General features: G+C 41.8%; 1 protein-coding gene across 1 annotated transcript in view; it reads left to right on the plus strand.

The window, feature by feature from the left end:
- galnt9 (polypeptide N-acetylgalactosaminyltransferase 9) overlaps window positions 1-12,755 on the plus strand; it is a 97,551-nt gene that overhangs the window by 15,966 nt on the left and 68,830 nt on the right.

Below are 12,755 nucleotides of genomic sequence, written 5' to 3' on the forward strand. Positions count from 1 at the left end.
CCTGCTTCCCCCCCTGTGGCATTTTTCTGTATTGTTGGGAAGACTTGTAACTTAAAGGTTTGCCAGTTTAATCCCTGCTGTGGTTGATGGGTTCTATTTTTGTGAAGACGCACAATGTGCTGCATCTTTTCTCTTCTTTTTTTTTTTGTGTGTGTGAGGAAACTGTCATTTTCACCAAGCGTACTGTATTTTTTTCCCCCCTTCTCCTTTTTCTCCTGGTGAAACCTCAGGAAACACATTGGAACGGAAGCAGAGCTAAGTCCACAGTGTGTCAAAACCGTTGACCTGCGTTTTTGTATCGTGCTGTTTAAGATGGCTGGCATTTAAAAAAGCCCGTAAGTGCAAATCAGGGCGAAAGTGCAAGGCAGACCCACATTTTATGAAGTTAATAAAGTCAGAAGAATCTGAAAGCCGTTGCTTTGCAGCATCCGCGCCCTGTCAGCGTGACGTGTGTGTGTGTGTGTGTGTGTGTGTGTGTGTGTGTGTGTGTGTGTGTGTGTGTGTGTGTGTGTGTGTGTGTGTGGATCGGTCTTTCAAGATGAAAGCGGCACAAACGCGCTTTTCATTTTAATTCTAACTGAGGTTGATGCATATGGTGTTTTTCAGGAATTCTCACTGAAACGTAGATGCGCCTGGCATATGAAGTGTATGGAATGTCACCCGGATCAGACGCTGCCTCATGCCAGTTTCCTTATTACAGAAAAAAAAAAAAGAAAATGCAAATGTCACACTTGTAAATTTAATGGCTGCCAGTGGGTGAAATTCCTCCACATGTGGAGGTTTATGACATTAATTTTGCACTGGCTGCTCTCGGTGTCCCATCGGCACGTGGCTTGTCGTAAACCCGCTCCAAATTTACATTCCATGACTCACGGAGCTGTGGGCTGCTAGCGTGGCTGCATTTGTTCTGTGATGAAAAACTCATTTAAATAAGTACATTTCTGCCATTTGTAGCACTTCACGGCGATTGCCATTATCATTACCAGCAGGTACGTCTCCAGCAGCCCTGGCTGATTGTTTGTGACACCTTTGATGTTCAACAGGGCATCGGCGGATCTTATGGAGGGTTACAAATCGTGAATATGTGTAGGATATGCTAATGTATCGAATGGAGTCGCTCCTCCATTCTTCTTCATTAGCAAAACATCCCAAAGGGTTGTTCTCAACCAGCAGGTAGTGGAGCCATGAGAGAGATGAAGATAGTGAGCCAGTGCACACTGGTTGGTCTCCTCTGACCCCGAAAAGCAATATTGCTGTTAATTTCTGGGTTTAGTTGAGGTTTATATAGCTTTGCACAATATTATGAGAAGGGAAATAATCAATTTCTGAAGTTTCTGTGACCTTTTATTGCTAATAATTTGAAGTTTCTGTCTTCATTGGGGAATTTATTTTCCTGCCTGTGAAACCCACATGATTATATATTACTAATTCTACTTCCCTTCACACAACAAAACCACTTTGTTTTGTTATTTTCAGGACTCTGGATTGCAGGAAGGGTTTATAACTTCAGTATCAGGTACTTTTAAACTAAATCAACCTGGAAAGTATGAGTTTGGACTGTTGCAAGAAACTAAAATCCCTTGATAAAACCCACAGGGAGAACATGCACACTCCTCACAGTCCCCCATCGCTGGAGTCGAACCAGGAAACTTTCTGCTGTGTGTTGGATTGCTCCTCACACTGCGTTGGCCTAATTTGCAGTCTTTCCACATGATTTAAAAAAAATCATTACCTCACATTTCTAAATGATTAGGTACAGATCTGAAGCCGTGTTTTTTTCCACGTGGCGTTCAGGCGCTCCTTCCCCTGTTGTTTTAAATCATTACATTTCGAATTAACTGCGTCTGAATCACGCTGACACGGTCACGACTTGTCAAAGCTAATTAAATCTGAGGGAGCGGAGGAACGTTAAGAGTTTGACGATGTCCTTTCAGCGATCCTCTGAACAGACCAGACAAGTTAAGCAGACGTAACGGAGAGTGACGTCTGCCGACGCCTTCACTTGTCTCCGTTTGGCATGTGACTTAAATGCTGTAATGGTCCCCGGAGAGTGCCGTCTTTGAACGCCGTCCTCTCTTTATGCTCGGCGTTTCTCATCTGTCTTATTGTCTAACCCCTCTTAATCCCTCCTCCTCTCCTCTGTTAGCGCAGCTGAGGCAGTTTGGCCACAAGGTATCTTGGGGCTTCTTCCATGGGGAGTCGCACAAAAGCAAAATCACTTCAGACGTGCTTAATCCCAGCGTGAAAGGACACGGACAAGATGATGGCGATAGTTGAACCGCTTCAGTGTTTCAATAAAACGAAGACGCCCAGTGGATGCCCAGCAAACACTCTTAATGATTGTTTTTGTACTAAATCATATATTTAGAAACTCGTCTTACAATTGCGGCACAAAGAGAGCTGTAGGAGGCGGGATGTGTGGCGAAGGGGAAAACAGAGTCGCCACTGGCATTTATATCGCACAGTGTCACAGAACAATGGCGACAGACAGAGCCGCTAAGAAGAAATCTGACGGCCGAGAGAGGTTTCTGGGGGGCTTTGGCGGGGATAACAATTCATTTTATCCATGCTGCTTTGTTCCCAGCTCTTTTTCGTGACCAGAAAAAAAAATTAGACAAGAGTGGAACGTGGAGGCGGAGGGTGTGGAAAAGGGAGCTTGCTAATTAATAAAGTCAGCGACGAGTGCCTGTGGAACTGGAGGGTTTTAGGACATTTCTTTTTTTAATCAACTAATTCAAAAAAAAAAACAGAAAGGCAGACTAGAAAAACAAGGAAGACAGCGCTCTTTAAAATAGCTGGTAAAGAACTGTGCAGGCCTGGTGGTTTATAGGTTGCTTCTTTTTATTTTTTCATGCATTCGGACTTGGCTCATCTTCATTCACTCTGTGTTACTAGAGAACAGCGGCTCCCACTTGATCCACGTCTCTGTGTCTGGGCAATAATCCATCATTTTTCTATTTTCGATATGCAGAAGGCACATTTATATATTTACCCATGTAAACATATATCTATTCCCATGGCTTCAACAAAATACAACCAGATAAAGCTTCAGTCCGTGACAGCTATTCAATAGGTACTATATGATAAGGACTGAACACATTTCTGGTAAAGCTCAGTGGAAATCAATACAGGGAAAGAGGGGACTTTTTTCTCGTTTATGTCACAGAAACAGCACTTTGAAGAACAAGAAAAACATGAAAGCATTGCTCTTAACAATAGAAAATTGTTCATAGAAAAAAAAACCACACTGATATGTTTACATCCAACACAATAAGATAACAGCCTCCATTGTAGCACCGCTGCCTGTGGAATTTGAGAGAACGTTCAGTCTTATCTAGGTTCTTTATTTCTGGTGGGTTTTGATGTGATTGGACATCATCAGGCGACACCTGGTCATCATCCAACCGGACGTGAAACGGCATGACCAGAAGGGACGCCATATAGCATGACATGAAAGACTTGACTCAACATGAGAAATTTGACATAGAATAAAGAGACGTTGGCCTTTCATAACATAACCGAATGTCAGATGACATGAATCGACATGAAAATACACAACCCAACAATACATGACAGGTTATGACTTGGTAGAAGCAGGTGCCACCGGAAATGACGAGACAAGATGTGTTTCCATTACCCCGAAAAATGTGCTAAACTTAGATATCAAAATAGCTAGTTGGTAATGGAAACACCAACGTTTTGAAAAACCTCACAAATATCACTAATAAGTTTTTACGCTCTCATGAGGTGATTTTTAAAGGTGCCTTAAGGAGTTTGCACGTTTTATGCGAAATAGCACCCCCTGCAGGCCTTGGGCGTAACGCAGCTTAGTGAAAAACTCGTCCCTGTGGCTCCCGTGCACAAAAGAGGGGGACTCCGTCTTCGCTCGTTTAGAAGCGCTCAAGTAAGATTTAAGTTTCTTTTACCTGGTGGAGTCTGTGTGGAGCTGTGGCAGTGCTAGGAGCCAGTCTGTTCTTACTTTCTGGAAGCTCCTGCTCAGTTGTTGCTCACTAAGCATCTGGCGGAGTAATGGCGGACAAATCGAAACTGAACAAGCCGGAGCGCGCATTACGTCATTCCTTTCAAATTCTCCCCAAAAAAATGCTGGTGCCGGACCGGCACTGCAACTTTCAAGTGACAATTTAGCGCTGTTAGAGGTACTTGTAATGAATATGTCAGGGCACATTGTACACATCATTAAAAATGTGTAACATATTTATGGTGGAAAATAAGTATTTTTAAGGTTGTAAACCTCCTTAATGCACCTTTAAATAAAGAGGTATGTTGCAAAAGTCTAATGGTAACACTTTTTCCACATTTACAAGTCAGTGGACACATGACGTCGCATGACGTCACATGACCAGTGTTGCCAGATTGGGGCATTGTAAAAGACTTATGCACTCAACAATATTCAATGGAAACAGCTGCAAATTGCAATTGTAGTTCGGCGAAATTTGAAAAAATATCGCTTTTATTTTGCAAAGAAGTGTAATGGAAACGCAGCTATAAACGGCGTGATGAGATGCCGTGTGACATAGAATGACCGGCTCCCTGATGTGAAATGACAGCAGGATGCCTCATTACGTGACCAGATAACACATGGCATTTCATGAACAAACCAGAAGCCACGACGACAACATATGGCGAACCGTCCCGTGACCTGACACAGAATGACCAGAGATGATGCCACATGACATGACCAGGTGACGCGTCACATGACGTGAAGTGGCCAGACAGAAGAAAACACAGCGAAAACAGGAACATTTAGAATACATGTAGAATTCATTTGTTCTTCTCATTTACTTCCTTTCCTGATTTACAATGAGAAGCATTTCTAATACTTTTGGCACTTTATTAACACCCATGAGCGGGAAAAGTCTTGCAATCATGTTTCGACAATGTTATACGAGACACCTGCATTCTGTCCAATGTCGTCTTGGTAATTGTTATTCCCGAAAGAGAGTCTGAGTTGCAGTTTAATAATGCTCACTCACTATCTGTCATTTCTTGAAGTTTTAAGCTCTTTGTAAAACCAGAGGAGATAAATTAACACATTAAGCTGTGAAATCTGGCATGATTTACACTTAGTGACAATATTTCAATGTGCTTGAGCAATCCAGCATGATGGTGAGCAAAATCTGACGAGCGACAGCTCCACATGGCTACGCTAACAAGCCATGCAGCTACTTCAGGAAACCCAGAGGAGGCTGTCCTGCATTACATATCCAAACGTTTGGGAATATATGGTGATACATTTGATCAGAGACTATGAATGAACTGTGTGCGTTGAGTTCAACTTGACCTTCCTGTGAATCCACAGCAGTGTTCACGGTATTGAATGTAACGTCTTCATTTTGTTGGCCTTTTGATACAGAAGCAGACAGACAACCTGCTTTCCTACAAATTGTAAATTGCTGATGAAGATTTAAAAAAAAAAAGAAAGTGTGAATACAAACAAGATCACAGCTTCAGGATAACAAAGTGTTATTTTGAGTCAGGAATAAACAAACTGAGCTACAAGTGTGAAAGCACCCACTGTGCCTCGTGCAAGATCCAGAAACCACTTGTGCCAGAAGACTGTCTTCTTTTCAAGTGACACAGTGTGATGAAAGAGAATTTACAGAATCCATTCTTCTTATATTTTTCCTGTACGTGTGTTTTTGAGAGGAAGTCATGTGGTCTGTGCTTGGCTATCATCACTGATGTCTATAGGCCAAAATTAAATTTGGCATCTTTTATAGCAATATTGTAATTGTATGCTGCTGGGTTTTTAAAACCTTGTGTTCAAGTTGGTTTTAAGTAATTTGAAATGACATTGAAGCAATTTTGTTTACTTGCATCCCTGAAACGGGCAAAACACCTTACTGGAACATTTTCTCGATCGAAGGCAAATCATCCAGCAATTAAATGAAACATTTAAATTTGGGCAATAAACTGAAAAACATTAAAAGATGTCTTTATATCGAGGTAGATCTCTATTACAAGCAGCACTGTACCGGCCCTTCTGGGAAGTTAAGAGCATAATGAGGAAAAAAAGCCGAACAGGACTGCGTGTGCTCGTGGTTGAAAGACAGCTGAATTTGTCGGCGTGTGTCACTCTGCCTCCTCTGGTTCTGGCAGCCAGCTGAGCGACCCGTGAGTCAACAGGCAGCCAAAAGCAGCTTTCTTCCTCTAATCTAAGACAAGGTTTGTTGGCTGAAGTAACCTTCAGAGTTAACCTTTCAAAGCTGCAGATTTTTCGCACTTAATTTTCATAGCTTGCGCAGCAAGGTTTGCTCATGTTGTGTGAATTAGACGAGATGATTAAAGATGAACCACACAGTGTGATTAATTAGGTATTGAACCCAACATCGTTTTTCTCAGCGGATGTATTCCTGGAGGTGAAACTATGCACAGTTACTGAAATTTCTGTATTGAAACCATCAGTTTTCCTGTATGGAGAAACCGCTCGTTTACGTTGCTCAGGAGTGATCTTGTTCTTCCACACAATCTTCAAATGTTGAAGGCTTGTCAGACCTCGTTTTCAAACAGTGAGCTCTTGTTTCCATAGCAGGTTTATTTTAGTGTCTGAAACCAACTGAGCTCCTGCTGAAACGTCCACCTCTCCTTTCATCTTCATCGCCCTGATGGCAGCAGATTATTTTTCATCAAGAATGTCTCAGTGCATTTTTCCATTTGTTCTTCAGTAAATTGCACCCGGCTTGCCGGCGCCATATGCTGACAGCGGCCGCACGCCATGACGCTCACACCTCCGGTCTTGGCATCCAGAGAGTTTAATTCTGCTCTCATTTCTCCAGACTTCATTCTTCCAGTTTTTCTCAGCCCTGTCCAAATGTTTTGCTGCAAATATTAAACAAGCCTCAACATGTTTTTCCTTCAGAAGTGAACTCTTGTTCGCTACATTTATTGTTTTCTTAGAAACAGAAGCACCTGCTGATTCCAGGTCTCTCCTCATGTTGTCTTTGGTTCTTTAATAATTCTTCAGGAAGCCAGCATCTGGTTGGAGACAGTTTTTACGCAAACTATGGTCTCAGTGCAACATTTCAAAGCTTAGAAATCCTTCTGATCACCGACGCTATCAATGTGTTTGCAACAGTGGGGTTATAAAGGTCTTGCGAGAGCGGTGACTATCTTCGCGTTCCATTTTCTTCTTCTCTTTCATCATGCGTTCGACGCTTTTCATCCCTGCCTTTTCACATTATTACACATCATTTATGGAAATCTATGGTAGGACTTCTTTTCATGTGTAGATTACATGATGAATATGGTCAAAATTCCATGTGAATGAGGGAGATAGTGACTTGTTCGACATGTTTTTCAACCACTGTATTATCATGGAAGAAGGTTCAGGAGGACACTATGACTGAAAAATATAAAAATATAAAAAGTAAAACACGTGAAGGCAAAAACTTTGCATCCTGTTTATCACACTCTTATAACCTTGACTTTGCATTTTATCGTTTTCATTCCTCCAATTGTCATTTGAAATTGGCCACAAAAGCTTTTTCTCACAGAAAAGAGCCAAATAGCATTACGACCCGAAAAGCACAATAAATTCTAAATGTGTCGTCTGACAAAATACTTGTGCATCTGCATTAATGATAACTTTTTTTTCCCCTTGATAGAACCTCAGAGATGAGGTTGTTGAAACAAATACTGTTGAGAAAAAAAGTCGCTAAAAGCAGGTTTTCTGAGTGTGCTGGATTACGAGGACATCATTTACATGAATGCAGCGTCATTATCTCTCTACACTTGAAACAAATTCTGCCTTCAGGACCCGTCACTGTGATCTTTATGCTCTATTCTTGTGGCCTTCACTGGGGATCAGGAGACAACAGTGTTGACTGGTACTGTATTTCCCTTTCTTCCAGTCAGAAGTCAGTAAACTCCCATTTTCCTAAGCTCCACCATCGTCCCTCTACAAAATATTCATCACACCGGTGTAGTTGTGTTGCTTTTTTTTTTTTTCTTTTAACATTTCTGCTCGCTCTTTTGTCATGTATCAGTGCGTCTCTTCTTCAGATCACCCTTGAAAAAGAGATTTTATCTTAAGGAATTTCCCGTGAAAGAATCGAGGCAAGAAAAAGAAGAGACCCATAAAGAAAAGTACATCCTACCCATCATAAAGACAAGGTAAAGGAGAAAAGGGAGTGATAAAATTTAAAGATTAGAACACATTTTAAAGAGAAATGTGCTACTTAAAGCAGGCCTCTAGCTGCACGAGAGAATTAGCTCAAACGGGAAAGATTGATCATTTTACTTTTATCCAGCTGAAAATCTTTATGAGAGATGTAATCTGCCACCGAAAAAAAGGTTTCCTATAAATCTAAAAGTGCTTGAATGGAATGCAATTAAAAGAGTGTGAAGCCATCAGCAGACAGTGGAAGAAGCTTCTGGATGGATGAGAGAGACGCTTAGAGCATCCCATAAACTATGCAGAGTAATTTGTGAAGATTGCCAATGATTCTCTAATGGCTACACGTCATGTTTGTTCTTTATCTGTCTTATCTTGTTGAATGAAAATTCACTTCTGTGATCATTTGTATTTAGATCTCATGAAATTTAAGATTACTGGTGTCCTTTCAAGAAAACCATGTTGTCAAAATCAAAAGAATAAAATAGAATATAATGCACAGCCCCATCAGCCAGACAAAAATAATGATTTCATGGTTTTTATTAGCACTTTTCAGCTGCAGACACAGGAATGCCAAACTTATTTCTGTTCTAAATATGTCCAGGTCCACATCTGCTGTCATTTTTTTTTTTTTTGTGAATAAAGAAAGTACCTTGTAAAAATTCCAATTTATTCAACTTTTTTATGTCATTTCAAAACCTCATTTGATGTACAATTGGTAATACCACCTGCCTTAGTTTCACAAATTTGGCAGCACTTTAGTGGATTTCCAGTATCTTCCACTAAATTCACAGTGTAATACCAGCCTGGGGCTGTGACTGACACATCTCACCTGCATTTTAGTTATAGTCTGACTTCATTATGAGGAGAAGCTGGAAGACGAGCTCGGTTTCTGTCTGCTTAGTCTTCTGGAGAGTTCAGCCTTGTGTGGCATGAGAGATGGTTACATAGATCTGCTTCCTAATTCAGATTCTTTAATTATATCCTGCGGGCAAAAGGTGACTGCAGCAAAGCAGAAGTGAGGTTAAATGAAGGATTCGAGCTGTTTAATGGGCTTTTAATTGAACGGGAGTCACTGAGCTGAGGGGACTTTGATGACTACAGGGAAGCAAAGTCCATCGCCTCGATCAGAAAATCCACACCTCCTCAGACCTTTTTCCTTTGTTCAAGCTGCTTGTCGGCAGCGAGAAAACCAATCCGTGATAATTACTGCCATGTACAAAAACCTGTAATCCCCATTCACTGTCTGCTCGCCTGCATTATTCTCCTCTCTGCCCTTCACTTCTGCAAGTGACATTCTTAACACAGATACGCCGGGACTGAAGAGAGCTCTGCATTATGGCGGACTGCTCACCTGCCATCCGTCGTCCTTGGGAGGCTTAAGGAATGATAACAACCCATCTGACTGAGGTGGCAAAAACAAAAAGGGCAAACATGTTGGGGAGATTACCGCTGCCCGCAACACAAACAAGAAGATTCTCTGTGTCACTCACAAATGGAAAAATGCATTTGGAGGTATCAAACTTGCTTTTCGCCCGTCGGTTATCCTCCTCCAAGAGGATTCTTATTCAATTACTCCTGATCTAACCTCTATCTCCATCATCGCTTTGCTGAAGATTTGATTTCTGTTTTGTCAAAATAGCTGTTAAACCCAGAAGTACAGTGAAGCGCGGCACACGCTCTGCTTCGTCGCGGACCCCTCATCTCGTGTTTGTCAGCCTGTGGGAGGCTGATAACCAGAAGGAGAGGCTGAGGAAACCGGCTTACCTCATTTCCGAAGCGTCTGATACTGCAGAATGGGATCATAAGGTCTCCGCGGTGCAGGGGCTCCTGCCGCAAATTGTTGCTCTTTCCAATGCTGGAGTTTATCTCCCGAATGAGGGTGGGTGGGTGGTGGGCAAGGGGGTGGTCGAGAAATGACAAGGCAAACGATTATCTTTCAGCGAGGCTCGCGCACACATCGCAAAGTTGCTTTGGTGTTGCCTGCATGGGGCGGGTTATGGGAGGTTAATGTGAAATTTCACAGCAAATAAGAGCGGCCAGCGGGGAGAAAGTCAGACGGAGTGGCCGGGGCTGCGGGCTGCCGGGGGAGGGAGGAGAAAGAGGGAGGTGTGATAGGAATACATCTTAATCTGGCGCTCTGTTTCTGTCAAAGCCTGTTCCGGGTCAAATTATGAGAGCTGGCCAGTGAGCTCAGTCCCATTACTAACAGATGAGTCGATCGCTCATCCTGTTACGGCTTTACAAGGCTTCCCCGCCACTCCAGACAGGTACAAATTTAAGGTTGAACGATGCCCTAAATTGGATCCAGTAACTAGGGCAATGGAACTACAATATCACTTTACGGTTTCGACAGTGAAATCCGCCATCACGCTACATCTCAACCCGGAGCGGCGAGGCTGGCGAGCCCCTCCGTCAGCTGATTAGTCTGGTAATATATATTAAGCACAGCCTCTCCACCGGGCGTGTGACTGGGCCGAGGTGAAGTATACATTACGTCGTTCTGTGCACTCGCCAAGTCGCGGCCGTGTTTCCACCAGCAAGAGCTGTGGTGCAAAAAAATTCCCCCTCACGCCCGCTGCCAGATTTGTCACTGTATTTATAGACCTGGCGAGGTTGATTGAGAGAGGCAATAGAGAAAGCTGTGAGAGGGAACAAAGGAGTTGCTGAGGGAGAGCATAAATGCACGGGGAAGGACTGCAATGATACAGTGGAGGGGTTATCAATCAAAACACTTGTGCATTTACTCTCACGAATAAAGCAGGAGAGCGGGGCTTAAAGTATAGATAGACGTACCCGGCGCGCTCCATCATAAACACTCTCTCTGGTTTAGTTTTGCTTTTATTAGCTCTGCTGTCAAATGCATGTGGGCCGAGGTAATGGAAGTGATTGATAACAGTGCATGAAATTAAGCTTTCCCCCCGTCAAGAGAAGCCAATGCCAGCCAGGAAGGAGCATTTGCATTCCTCTGCATCCTCCGCTGTCAGAGGTTTTTAGCTCACGGACAAAAAAAAAATACAACAGTCCAAAACAAACCAAGGTGTGGGAATCTGAAACAATAAAGGCACTTTGTTAGAGAGCTAAGCTAATAAAGGCATCACATTTTAATGAAATACAATTTTCCAATCCCATAAGATGTAACTTGATTACAGTTATGGGGAACTTTTATGTAGCCAAAGGCAATGAATGTAATAATGAACGTCTTCTGTATTTACTTTGCTATATTGGCCTAAAAAGTGATTATGGGTTTGTATCTCCAAGAGGCAAGAAACAAGAAACAAAACAAAAAGAAAAAAAACAACTATTGTGTGTAAAATTAAATTAGCTGTAGCTACTGTTGTTACTTATTTGGGGATATTAGCTGGGAAGAAAGTCCTGGTTATCATCTTGAATTCAACAGTTCACTCTCATACAGTATGTCGCACATTTTCACCACTTCAGAGGCTTCAGAGGGTTTTATAATGTTGTTCATATTCATCCTCTCACAGCAGCGGTGACGGCCGCCGTGCACGGTCCTCGACCTCCACTGAGAGCACTTCAGAGCTCCATTAAGTTCTGTTTTTGGTCAAACAGGAACTATTAAACTTTTATTCAGAGTTGACAGTTACTGAATTGCCTATCATATTTACAACAATCTCATTTTCACATCTGCACGATCAACAACTAAATGTAAAAAAGAAAAAAACAAAGAAATATAACCCTAATCAATATCAAAAAGTGAACTCAAGTTTTTTTTTTCATATTTTTGAGAGTTTTCTATTTTTTCCACCTTTTTATTCACATTTAAGTTTGAAGAAAAAGTCAAATCACTGCACAGTTGAAATACATTCTGGGATCTGACCTTTTAGTTTGGTCTTCGGACAGTAGATATAGTTTTAATGTGGGTGAATTTATTATTTGTTTGCTGCATAAGTCTTGGATATTGGTTTATCCCTGTTATTTTTCAGTGTTTGGTTCAAATTGGTTCAGTTTCAACACAGACTGAACATTCCTTCTGATATTTTTCTTTCATCTCTGTGACACTAGTTTACTTTTTGCAGAGAAGTTACGGTTAAAACAAAAAGCTGCAAGCGGTGAGCCTTTAACAAAGGCAATCTTTAATGATGAAGTAAGAGAGACCCAAGATGATAAAAAATAAATAAATAAATAAATAAATAAATCAAATGAAAAACAATATATACGCACATCGTGAGTGAGAGGACAACAGCATTGCAGATAACAACCTGGGAGAGTAAACTGGAAGACAAGAGCAGAGCGATAAACGAGACAGGAGGTGAGAGGGAACACACAAGAAAACGGTGCAGATTACTAATAATTTGTCCCTGCTGTCCTGCATGACACCCATAGACTTGGCTGAGACAGTTTTACTTTACAGTGTTGCCCTCAAATAAATTAGAGTTCACAAACATTACGCCGTACTTCAGTATGCAAAAATGATAGCATAACCCTGTGCATCCTCGGTATACGCCAGCGCTGCCATAAAGAACTAAATAAATGCAGCCAACAGAGAACCGAGCCATTGTTTTTGTGGTATTTATGTGCATGCCTCTGAATTTTCATTTTTAACTGTTTTCATTGTCATTGCGGTTTGCTGCTGCCTTCCAGTTGGTTGTCATCAGCT

This window comes from Salarias fasciatus, chromosome 12 (assembly GCF_902148845.1).
Source record: "Salarias fasciatus chromosome 12, fSalaFa1.1, whole genome shotgun sequence".
In the NCBI taxonomy this organism is placed as follows: domain Eukaryota; kingdom Metazoa; phylum Chordata; class Actinopteri; order Blenniiformes; family Blenniidae; genus Salarias; species Salarias fasciatus.